We start from the raw sequence: 12,500 nt of genomic DNA, 5'->3' as shown, positions 1-12,500 counted from the left end.
TCTTTTTTGTTTTTGCCTCTTACCTTCTCTTCCTTTGTCATTTTTTTTCCTTCCTCCGTTCCTTTATTTAGCTATTCCCTTTCTCTTCCTATTTATCCTTCCCTGTTGTTTTGTGTATATCATTTCTATCCTAAAATTTTCTATTGGGTGTTTTTGTTTCTTCTCTCCCCTCAACTCAACCTCTTCCTCTTGTTTCTCTTTCTACTCTTTTCCTACGTTTTTTTTTTCCTTTGCGTTTTCTTTTCTATCCTAACACATCTTCTATTGGTATTACTCCTCCTCCTCCTCCTCCTCTCCTCCTCCTCCTCCTCCTCCTCCGTCACGGGTCCGGGAACAGAAACAAAAGAGCATCGCGTCCTGACACCATTGATTACCGGGGCGCCTTTTCTGCTTTCAACTTTCTTCTTCTTCAAAGGATCGGTGTTTGGAGGAAAGGAGGGGAGAAGGGAGGTAAACAGGTTCCTAGGTTCGTGTTCTCTCTCTCTCTCTCTCTCTCTCTCTCTCTTTCACTGCGTTTTTTTTTCTCCTAACTTTCCTTGTTTCCTTGTATCTTTTTTAAATATTCTTCCCTTTAATATAAACAGATTTCTTTCTCGCAAGATTACGAAATTATTACTTTCTTTCTCCCCTCTCCCTGTTCTTTAGTGAAATTCCTCCTCTTCCTCCTCCTCCTACTTATTTCTCTCCGTCTTCTCCTGCGCACTCGTCCTCCTAATTCTTTTCCTAACACACTTTACCTCCTGTGTTCAACTTTTCTCCTCATTGTCCTTCCCTGCTTTCTTTCACCTTTTTCTTCCTCGTCCTCGTCGTCCTCATCCTCCTTTTCCTCCTACTCTTCCTCTTCCTTTTCCCCTTCCCTTCCTATTCCTCTTCCTCCTCCTCCGTACACACTATACCCTACGTTTTTAACTTTTATTTTTCTCTATTCTTATCTTCCCATAAGCTCTTCCCTTCTCCTCTTCCTCCTCCTCCTCTTTCCTCTTGCTTACTTCTCCTCACACAGTTTACCTAATCTTTACATTATACTCTCCTGTCTATCCTCTCTCCTTGTGTTCCCTTCTTCACCACCACCACCACCACCACCACCACCACCACCACCACCACCACCACCATCTCCTCCACCTCCTTCTCGCACACTTTACCTTCAAGAGCGAGAGCGAGAGCGAGAGAGAGAGAGAGAGAGAGAGAGAGAGAGAAAGGCGGCCCAGGGTGGCGAAGCGTCTCTATGAATAACAATTAGCATTACCTCCACCAAACTGGGGTCTAAATTTGCATAGGTGGCCGAGACCTGACTCCAGCCCTTAGTACCAGGTGACAGAGGAGCGGCTGCGGGTCCTCTGTGGGGGGCGTGCGAGGCTGCAGGGGCGGGGCGGGGCGACCTGAGGGAGTAGAGCCAAACAGGAGAGAGATCAAGGCAAGTGAAAGTGGATTGGAAGGCAATACAGTGATATATTAATTAGGTGGTGTTGTGATGTGGTTTTTACTGCCGCTATTATCGTGTGGCAAGGGAGCCGTCAACACCTGGATTATTGTGTGACACGAGGAGGAGGAGGAGGAGGAGGAGGAGGAGGAGGAGGAGGAGGAGGAGGAGGAGGAGGAGGAGGAGGAGGAGGAGGAGGAGGAATACAAAGGAAAAGAACAAATAACAACAGCACTACTATGTCAAAACAAGGCTGTCTGTGTGACTATGGTAATATTACAGGCATTTATTTATCTTAGAGGAGAGAGAGAGAGAGAGAGAGAGAGAGAGAGAGAGAGAGACTGCTAGCTCACTTCCTCTCCTCCAGCTTCCTCATTCTTCCCTTCCTCTTCCTCATCGCTTTCTCTCCTCCACATTCCTTCCTTTCCTTCACTCTCTTCCCTTCTATTCATCCATCGTTTTCCTTCTCCTCTCCTCTACCTTTCATCCCATTTCACTCCGTCTCTCCCGTCCAGTCCTTCATCCTTTTTCCCATTTCTCTTTCTCCTCCCTCAACTTTCTCCCACCCTCTCTTTCTACCCATCATCCTCTCTGCCTCTTCTCCCCCTGACTTTCCCCTCTCTCTCACTCCTCCCCCCCCCCAGCCCACCACCCCTGTCTACCGTCAGCAGGGCGAGGCGGAGGCTGCAGGAGTCAGGAGCAGGATCAATATTCCATTGGACGACCAGAAGAAACTGATTTACTAATCCTCGACGACCCCTGCCAAGATCTCCTGCTACGACCCCTGCCAAGAAAATTGTTACTATCTGCCACAACTAATATCACTACCCCTACCACGACTACTATCACCTTACTATTTTGCCACAACCAACATCACTACCCCTACCACGACTACTACCACGACCCCTGCCACGAATTCGAACTGTTACTATTTTTGCCACAACCAACATCACTACCCCTACCACGATTACTAGCACGACCCCTGCCACGAAAACAGTTACTATCTCTGTCATAACCAATATCACTACCCCTACCACGACCCCTGCCTCGACGTTGCTACGACTATCCTCTTCCTTCCCTCCTGCACGACAAGAAGGCCATGAAGAACTGGCCAACTTTGAATCCACCTCCACCTCCACCACCTCCACTCCACCTCCTCTTCCTCCTCCTCCTCCTCCTCCTCCAGTCAAGGGCAGCACAGGAGAGCAGAGCAACTGTCAACTTGGTTCAGGGTTCACTTGGGGAGTCTCGTTTCAAGGGTTTGGCTTCAGCGGGGTTCATTTCTTTGGTTCATTAAGAAGCTTCACGCACGAACCCACTTCGTCTGATCGATAAGAGGAGGAAGAAGAGGAAGAGGAAGAAGAAGAGAGGGAGAGAAACAGAGAGAGAGAGAGGAGGAGGATGCGGACGAAGAGGAGGACTGCGTAAGTAGGAGGAATTGTGAACCGTGAAGTTGAAGTTTGTGAAGCTTCGGGACTTGACTTGGGCTTCGTTGGGTTCATTCTCGGGTTCATTAAGAGCTTCATTTACGACCCGAGGCTTGTCTTGATTCTCATTACTCCTCATAATCACCTGCCGAGGACGTGTGTGGTCGGCAGGTGACCTAGGGGGGGAAGGAGGAAGAAGAGGAGGAGGAAGAGAAGGTAGAAAGTGAGAGGTGGAGAAGGTGAGAGAAGAGAGAGAGAGAGAGAGAGAGAGAGAGAGAGAGAGAGAGAGAGAGAGAGAGAGAGAGAGAGAGAGAGAGAGAGAGAGAGAGAGAGAGAGAGAGAGAGAGAGAGAAGGGAATGACTAATTGACTTTCTTTTTCCGTGCCATTAAACTCCAGCCTCCCTGTTTAACTTGCGTCTTCGCTCCATAGTCAAGTTGTGGAGGGCTCCTCTCCTCACACTTGAGAGAGAGAGAGAGAGAGAGAGAGAGAGAGAGAGAGAGAGAGAGAGAGAGAGAGAGAGAGAGAGAGAGAGAGAGAGAGAGAGAGAGAGTAAAAAAACAGACATGTAGGCATATTGATAGACTGACTGATAAAGTGAATGGCTGCTGAAGAGACAGACAGACAGACGTACAGACAAACCCACTGACGAAGGAACACAGACATACAGGGAAACAGACAGGCTGACTGAGACTAAATAACTACACACAACACACACACACACACACACACACACACACAAGCAGACAGACAGACGAAGAAGGATTAAGAGTGAAGGAGGATAAAGAAAAAAAGAAAACCAAATCAAATAGTGACAAGAAAATGAAGGAAGAACTAGAGAAAAAAAAATAGACAAAACGGAAGTAAAGGAGGAGGAGGAGGAAGAGGAAAAGGAAGAGGAATAAGAGAACGAAGCAGAAAAAAAAACACTTTCCAATAAAATACACTGAAAAAGCAATTAGAGAGAGAGAGAGAGAGAGAGAGAGAGAGAGAGAGAGAGAGAGAGAGAGAGAGAGAGAGAGAGAGAGAGAGAGAGAGAGAGAGAGAGAGAGAGAGAGAGAGAGAGAGAGAGAGAGAGAGAGAGAGAGAGAGAGAGAGAGAGAAAGAAAATATTTAACAGGCAAGACAAAGGAACTAACTGGCAAATGTTGGCAAGTTTGTTGACAAGCTGGTGATGGTCTGACGGAAGTGGCAGGAAGGAAAGGAGGGAGAGAGGGAGGGAGGGAGGGAGGGAGGGAGGGAGAGGAAAGAGAGGGAGAGAGGGAGGATGGGAGGAAGGGAGGGAGGAAAGAGAAGGAACAAGAAGGGGGAAGAGATTGAAAAAGAGACAAGAAAGGGAAGAGGAAAAGAAAAAAAGAGATGGTGATGGAAAGGAATAGAAAATGCTGGTAAAAATATGGAGAGAAGATAAAAAAGGAAGGAGGAGGAGGAGGAGGAGGAGGAGGAGGAGGAGGAGGAGGAGGAGGAGGAGGAGGAAGAAGAAGAGGAGGAGGAGGAGAACGAAGGTAGGAATGGAAACGCTAGAGGAAGAGGAAAAGAACGAAAGGAAAAGATAAAAAAAGAACTATAATTATTCCAAAAAAAAAATAGAGGAAAAAATAAATGAAATAGAATAAAAAATCGAGAGAGAGAGAGAGAGAGAGAGAGAGAGAGAGAGAGAGAGAGAGAGAGAGAGAGAGAGAGAGAGAGAGGAGGGGGGATGCTCACTCAATATTTCCATCACGAGGAGGAAGAGGAGGAGGAGGAGGAGGAGGAGGAGGAGGAAGAGGAGACAAGTGAGGGACGGGGAGAGGTTAGGGAGGAGGAAGAGAACAGGACAGGTGAAGGAAGGGAGTGGGGCGGAGCGGAAGTGTGTGTCAGGGAGAGGAGAAGAAGAGAGAAGAGAGAGGAAGGAAGAGAGAAAAGGTAAACAAGAGAAGACAGTGGAGAGAGAAAAAAAAAAGGTCGTGAAGAGAACAAAGGAAAAAAAGAAGTAAAAGGAACAATGAAAAGGAGAAAGAAGGAAAGAGAAAGGGTAAGGATAAATAGTAAGGAAAAGAGAAAAAAAAACTAAAAAAAATAGTAAGAGAAAATTAAATAAAAAGGTATGGAAAGGAATACATAAGGATAGATACAATAAGCTACGGAATGGAAAAAAAAAATGAAATTGAGAAAAATAATAAAAGAAAAAAAAATCCGTGACCTTGCCAACTGACTCCAGAACACCACGACTCACTCTGACTAAACACCGAGACTCAGAGCGACTCCTCCAGCGACTCAACAGGTAATGACGCACGCTCCTTCTCACCTGTGGCAAATCAAAACAATTAGATCCTCGCCAGGTGTAGCCATGACCGAATTATGCTGATTACGAGGAGGAGGAGGAGGAGGAGGAGGAGGAGGAGGAGGAGGAGGAGGAGGAGGAGGAGGAGGAGGACTGGTTATGGTTTGCCTAAAAAATGCGTAAATCTTTAAAACAGGACCTCCTCTCTAATCCGTGCAATAATAACACAAACTGATGAGTAGTTAATGGAGAACACGTACCTTGTGGTCTTGTTTGGGGATCACACACGGTTATGTCACATTGCCTCACTGATATTAGAGACGTCACTCGGAGTCTAAGTCCAAATAGTAAACATTGCTATTGTCTATTGTATATATCTGGGGTTTGTGGGTAACATGAAGTGACTGTCTGTCTGTTCACATCCTGGGTTTGTGGGTAACTGGTGAATAGGATTCTTATTGTGTCTATAGTTCTTTTGTCCAATGACGTGCCACCACCTCTTAACAGTACGAGCTGCGCCAATGGGAATTTGCTATATGTATTCGTAGGCGGGGCACAGGTGGGCAGACAGGTGCCCAGAGACATCTGTGTGCGCAGTTGAGCCTTGGCCACCAGGGACATTAGTTGTAAAGGTTGCGAATTTGATTACTGGGAAATCATCGCTCCTGCGATGCAAGTCTGTGTACAATCGAGTAGAGGACCAGCCAGGACCTTCATCCTTTCGTTAAGGTATTGTGATACGGTAGGTTAGGTTTATGTTAGGGTTAGGGTGTTTCCGGGGAGTGGGGTTCCGGTGGGGCGTAGTCCCCCCGGCTAGGTTAGGTTACGTTAGGTTAGGTTTAGGTTAGTGTTGCAGGGGGAGCCCTGCGCTCCCAGGCTAGGTTAGGTTACGTTACGTTAGGTTAGGTTTAGGTTAGTGTTGCAGGAGGGGGGGCCTGCGCCCCCCAGGCTAGGTTAGGTTACGTTAGGTTAGGTTTATGTTAGGGTTAGGTTAGTGTTGTAGGGGGGGGTCCGGAGGGCACAGCCTCCCCGGTTAGGTTAGGTTAGGTTACGTTAGGTTAGGTTTTTGTCCTTAGATTTTTTTGGATCGCCATATCTCACCTCTTGGCTCCCCCCCCTAAAACCCCCGATTCCCCACGTGCCCCCAAGCTTGTTTGGGGGGAAAGGGGTAATAGAAAAGAACATGTAAGGAGTTGCTGTTCTATAGATTTACCAAAAAATGATTTGCTCGCAGTAATGGGAAAAAAAAAATGGAGGAGGAGGAGGAGGAGGACAACGACAACGACGACGACGGCTGATAGTGGCGTCATCAGTGTACTGACCTGAGGGTGGTGAGCCCAAGGTAGTCGTATACTGTATTGGGAGCTCCCTGCTGTATGCTTCAGTGTAGTGCCGGCCTGCTGGTGGTGCACTCTCATTGCTGCCTTCGCCCGTATGTCTTGACGGTGCCCTGATGACTGCTGTGTGTCGGCCTCCTACCTCGGTGGGCTATGCGGTTCAAAGCCCCGAATGATGAGAGTCAGACTCATTTCACTGGCTTGTATGCAGCCAATCCGCTGTCAAATAATTATCTGAATAAATAATTCTACATTTCTTTACTGTAACAGCTATGTAGTAATGAAATTATATTTATTTCCCCTCAGTGATGTATTTATTGATCTAGGTGTTCTGTTTAAAGCAGTGTTGACTATGATGAGTGGAAACACACTCGTCTCGCTTCTGTAAACTCGTAACAAGTATATTTTATTACTCTCATCGCTTCTGTGATATGAAAAATATCCCAAAAATGTTTAAAGATTACTAGTCTGTTGTATTTTTCTCCAAACTTAGTTTCTCTTTTCCTGTCTATTTTGTTTCTTTTTTAGTTCATCTGATCATAAAAAAAAAAGTCACCTAAACTTTCAGTGGTGAAGAGCCTCAACAGTGAGAACGCTGGTCACACAGCACACCCAGGCCGCTACCTCGTCGGGTTTCCTCCGCTACAGACGTGCACCGCGTGAACCCGTACCCTGAAAAGACCAGACCCGACCAGTCTGACAAACAAAAAGAATACACAAAGTAAAGGCAATCGCCCTCCGAGCTTGTGTTACACTGGGCCCGGGAGTCAACAGCGCCTGCCTACTGTGAGTGCGGATGGAAGCTGCACCAACACAACCACCAGCATTTTTTTTCTTTCTTTTTAAGAAAAGAATGTAGATTAGGAGGTAGAAGGGAAAGATAGATACACAATTCCTACCACTACAAATACCACTGCTATGAAAAAAGACAAATAGGTACAGGTAAGAGGAATTGATAAATGAACGAACAGACGTAGATAGACATTGATAGAAAATACCAAGACAAAAATTTACAGATAGGCGAATACAATAGTAAGCATTGGGTACCTGTCAAAACAAGCAACAATACAACACCACGACTCACACTGACTAAACACCGAGACTCAGAGCGATTCTTCCAGCGACTCAAGGTAATGGCGCACGCTCCTTCTCACCTGTGGCAAATCAAAACAATTAGACCCTCGACAGGTGTAGCCATGACCGAATTATGCTGATTACGAAGGAGGAATGAGGAGGAGGAGGAGGAGGAGGAGGAGGAGGAGGAGGAGGAGGAGGAGGAGGAAAAGGCAGACTGCTTATGGTTTGCTTAAAAAGGTGATTTACTCGTGATGATGGAAAAAAAAAAAAGATGATAAGGAGGAGGAGGAAGAGGAGGAAGAAGAAGAGGAGAGCCAATGTGCCGAGGTAGTCGTATACTGCATCGGGAGCTCTCTGCTGCACGGTGGTCAGCGTAGTGCCGGCCTGCTGGTGGTGCACTCTCATTGTTCCCTTGGCCCGTATGTCTTGACGGTGCCCTGAAGACTGCTGTGTGTCGGCCTCCTACCTCGGCAGGCTATGCGGTTCGAAGCCTCGAGTGAGAGAGTCAGACACTCATTTCACTGGTTTGTATGCAGTCAATCCGCTGTCAAATGATTATCTGAATAAGTAATTCTACATTTCCTTACAGCAATAACTATGTAATAATGAAATTATATTCATTTCCCCTCAGTGTCGTATATATATTGATCTAGGTGTTCTGTTTAAAGCAGTGTTGACTATGACGAGTCGAGACACACACACTCGAGTCTCGCTTCTGCAAACTCGTAACAAGTACATTTTATTACAAATAGAGAGCTTGAAAGACAAATAGATACAGGTAAAACAGATTGATAGATGAACGGACAGACGCAGATAGACGGATAAAAAATAACAGGTCAGAAAAATGTAGAGATAGCAAGACGGATACAATAGCAAGCACTGGCTACCTGTCATAACAAGCAACAATACAACACCACCACTCATGAACACCTTCCCTCTCCATCCACTTCACATGTAACCAAGCAGAGACGTGGATGTGGCGTGGCACTGCACACTACACAGCACCACCACCCTCCAGCCCTTCCCTACACTCTGCGGTTCTTACGTAGGAGGAGGAAAGGAAAAAAAGGAGAGGAAGATGCGACGTTGGGCAAAGGAGGACCCGCGGGAGGATACTAATCTAAGCCGGGAGGCCTTTCAGTTACCTGGAAGAAGAAGAAGAGGAGGAGGAGGAGGAGGAGGAGGAGGATCAAATGGAACACATATAGTAAATGTTCAGCTGATGGATAAGACAGGTGTGGGTGCTGGAGTGTGCTTACCTGCCGGCGTGGGTGCTGGTGTCAGAAGCGCATGATACTTCAGTGCTTTCCAGACAGGCAGGGATGAACCACGCCATTTAGGAACAGGGACAAAATGAAGTGGTGGTGGTGGTGGTGGTGGTGATGTTATACGAGTATAATAAATAATAATAATGCTTTTACTATTTCTTACAATATTCCTACCACCCACATCACCACCATCACTAACTACCACCACCACCACCACCGGTATAAGGGAAGCTTCATTAATGACGTGTAAAAAAAGAAAAAAAGAAAGAAATCACCTTTCGTCAGCTTAGAGAGAGAGAGAGAGAGAGAGAGAGAGAGAGAGAGAGAGAGAGAGAGAGAGAGATCTTATGTAAAATTACTAGATATTCCTGTTTCCAATTTTTTCCTCCTCCTCCTCCTCCTTCCTTATCCACCCGCTTCTTTTTATCAAGCCCTTTTCCTATCGACAACTTCCTCCTCCTCCTTCTCTTTCCCTCATTTTTCTTCTCTTTCTTTTTTCCTTTCTTTTCTTCCTCCTCTTCCTTACACACCACCTGTTCTCTCAAGTTTTCCTTTCTTCGTAGTTATCCAAGTCTTCCTTTCCTCCTCCTCTTTTACCTATTCATCTTCCTCCTCCTTATTCCAGCACCTCTATCAAGCCCCTTTTCCTTTGACATCCTCCTCCTCCTCCTCCTCCTCTTCCATCTCTTCCACGGTAGTCATTTCTTCCTTTCCTCCTCCTCTTCCTCCTCCTCCTCCTCCTCTTCGTCGTCTTCCTCTCCCTCGTGACCATATTCAAAATATTCTGAAGCAAATAAATCCTTCTCCTCCTCCTCCTCCTCCTCTCTTCCCTTTGCCTTCTTACCGGCGCGCCTTCCTTGAAAATAATAATTCCGGTATTAATTTCGTGTTTGGGAGAATATTTCCTAGTCAAATGAGGCCGAAAAATTAATTAGACGAAAGCTCTTAACGACGCCGCCTCTGTCCCGCCGAGCAAAATATGTTGACGAAAGGGACGTGCGAAATACGCCTACATTCACACTCTATGACTTGTGTAACGCACGCACGCACGCACGCACTCACGCACACGTACGCACACGCACACACAAACACACACTTTGCTATAGAAAGGAAGAACACGCACGCACACGCACTGTATATATAAACACGAGCGAACACACACACACACACACACACACACACACACACACACACACACTGGCAAGAACACGTAACAAACAGAATGGAAGACAGAATATGAAGAAACAATAAAAAAAAAAACAAGAACGAGAAAAAGAACAAACAAGAATAAGAAGAACGAAACAAAATGATTTATCTCTTAATCAGTGAAACCTAAAAAAGATAAGATCACACAAAATTAGAACCACATTATAGCCTTATCATTGAGACCTTGAGATTCGAGAAAGCTGTGATCTATTGCACGGTGATGGTGGAAGGAGGGTGGCTTGGTGGTGGCTGAGTGGCTGACTGGTGGCTGGGTGGGTGGCTGGCGGCTCACTGTTTCGTCCTCTTGTGTGTAGCATTGTGACTTGATAGGGTGAGGATTCTTGAAGGGTTTAGCGCAGGACAGAAGAAGGCGTCCATCCATCAAGGGGATCATCTGGCGCTTTTTTTTTTTTTCCCATTCCGTTTCTCAATACGTGAATGAAAAAATATGTTTGATGTTGGTGACAATGGTTCCTTCGTGTGGCGGCACCCCAGACACACACACACACACACACACACACACACACACACACACACACACACACACACACACACACACACACACACACACACAGACACGCTTACTTTTTTCCTCACCCCCTTCCCCTCCCCCCGCCCTGCATTCAATTAAGGTGTAGTGGCCCTGGTCTTTGTGTGTCACCTGTCAAAGATCTGTATATATGTCTGTGTGTCCATCTCCCATCATGCACCTGTCCACCCCTACCTACACCACCTTAACCCCTCCCTTCCCCCTCCCCCCTTCCTCTTCCCTTCATCCCCTCTGACCTTTTCCTGTTCATTCCTGTCTGTCTGTCTGTCTGTCTGTTTCTCTCTTTCCTTAACTCTACCTATCAAAGCTTCAAGGAGAATTTTGTGCGCCTCGACTCTAATTACGCTCTGATCCGACGAACGACACAGATAAAAGAATAAAAGGAAGGGAAAAAAAAAAAACCTAGTAAAAAAAATAAAAATGAAAGTGACGCGAATCAAGTAAGTGAATGAAGCCCTCTGGCGGCCATCTTTGTAGGGGCCCTTGACTCACCACCTTCACACTGATCTGCCTCTTTTGCCGCCCTTCTCCTCTCCCGTCTCATCTCTCTATTCTCTCCTCCTCCTCCTCCTCCTCCTCTGATCAGCTTTTATGATTTTTTCCCCCTCTCGTCTTCCTCTTTTTTTCTAGTCATATTTTCGCGGCAATTCAATCCGCCGTGTGAGAGAAGCCCGAGGACTGACGGAGGCAGTGAAGGAGGCGGTGAGGGAGAGGGAGAGGGAGGGAAGGTGAGGGGCGATAAGATGATGGTGTGTGTGGAATAGATGAATTTACTTTGGTCTTGGTCTAACTTAGTCTCTCTCTCTCTCTCTCTCTCTCTCTCTCTCTCTCTCTCTCTCTCTCTCTCTCTCTCTCTCTCTCTCATGATGATGTTCGTTTTACATTGACCTCGTTTTAGTCATTCGTTTTCCCACGTTCAATATTATCCTGTCTTCTTTTTTTCCCTCCTTCTCTTCTCTGTATCCATTACTTTCCTCTTCTTGCACCAGTAAAAAGAAAAAAGGATAAACAAAATAGAAAAGAAAAACAAGGTAAGGAAAAGAAAAAAGAAAAGTAAATAAGGAAACGACCATAGAAATAAAAACAAGATAACACACACACACACACACACACACACACACACACACACACACACACACACACACACACACACACACAAAGAACAGCCAATAAACCACGAAAGAAGGACTAAAAAAAAGGGAGAAAAGGAAGAAAACATAGAGGCGGTGTAAGGCTCCTATACTTTCACCTTGCTCACACCGCCGACGCCTCAAACACATCGAGGGTGACCATGTTGCCTATTAAATCCTGCCGCTCCACCTCCCTGCGCTGATCAGTGTGGCGTGAGTCTGGCTTGATGAGGAGCGGCAGCAGCAGGAGGAGCAGGAGGAACAGGAGGAACGGGAGGAACGGAGGAAGGGAGGAGGAGGAGGAGGAGGATTGTCATTACACGTTGTCGTAATTGCCTTCACTAAGTTTATTTTTTTCTTTCCTCTCTCTCTCTCTCTCTCTCTCTCTCTCTCTCTCTCTCTCTCTCTCTCTCTCTCTCTCTCTCTCTCTTTCTCTCTCCCCCTGACGTTCCTTCAAAGTCCTGCTGTGTGGTGAAGCTACACAAACTAGAAACACGAAATTTTTCACGCCCACGCCTGATAAAAATGAGGTGCACACACACACACACACACACACACACACACACACACACACACACACACACACACACAAGAATAATACACCTGAACATCCTTTTTCTTTCTTTTTTCTTTCTTTACAATCACAGCTTCGATAAATTGCTTAGCTGTGACATGGAGAAGGAGGAGGAGCTACACTTCTATACTGTTCCATATTCTGCCAAACTGCTCCATAAACCACTACACTGTCCCATAATCTGCAAAACTGCTAATCTGTTCCTAAACTCCTTAAACTCCCATATATAACCTGCTAAATTCGTCCTAT

General features: G+C 46.1%; 1 long non-coding RNA gene across 1 annotated transcript in view; it reads right to left on the bottom strand.

The window, feature by feature from the left end:
• Window positions 1–1,179: 1,179 nt before the first annotated feature.
• Window positions 1,180–12,500, bottom strand: part of LOC123516100 — a 17,099-nt gene continuing 5,778 nt past the window's right edge. Inside the window, exons 2-4 of the long non-coding RNA XR_006678086.1 lie at window positions 7,003–7,118; window positions 6,432–6,665; window positions 1,180–1,379 (exon numbers count right to left, since the gene is read on the bottom strand). This is a non-coding gene — a long non-coding RNA (uncharacterized LOC123516100). The remainder of the gene's footprint in view (window positions 1,380–6,431; window positions 6,666–7,002; window positions 7,119–12,500) is intronic.

This window comes from Portunus trituberculatus, chromosome 40 (assembly GCF_017591435.1).
Source record: "Portunus trituberculatus isolate SZX2019 chromosome 40, ASM1759143v1, whole genome shotgun sequence".
Taxonomy (NCBI): Eukaryota; Metazoa; Arthropoda; class Malacostraca; order Decapoda; family Portunidae; genus Portunus; species Portunus trituberculatus.
The sequence above is the reverse complement of the archived record's forward strand: the minus strand, read 5'-3'. Positions and strand labels throughout refer to the sequence as shown.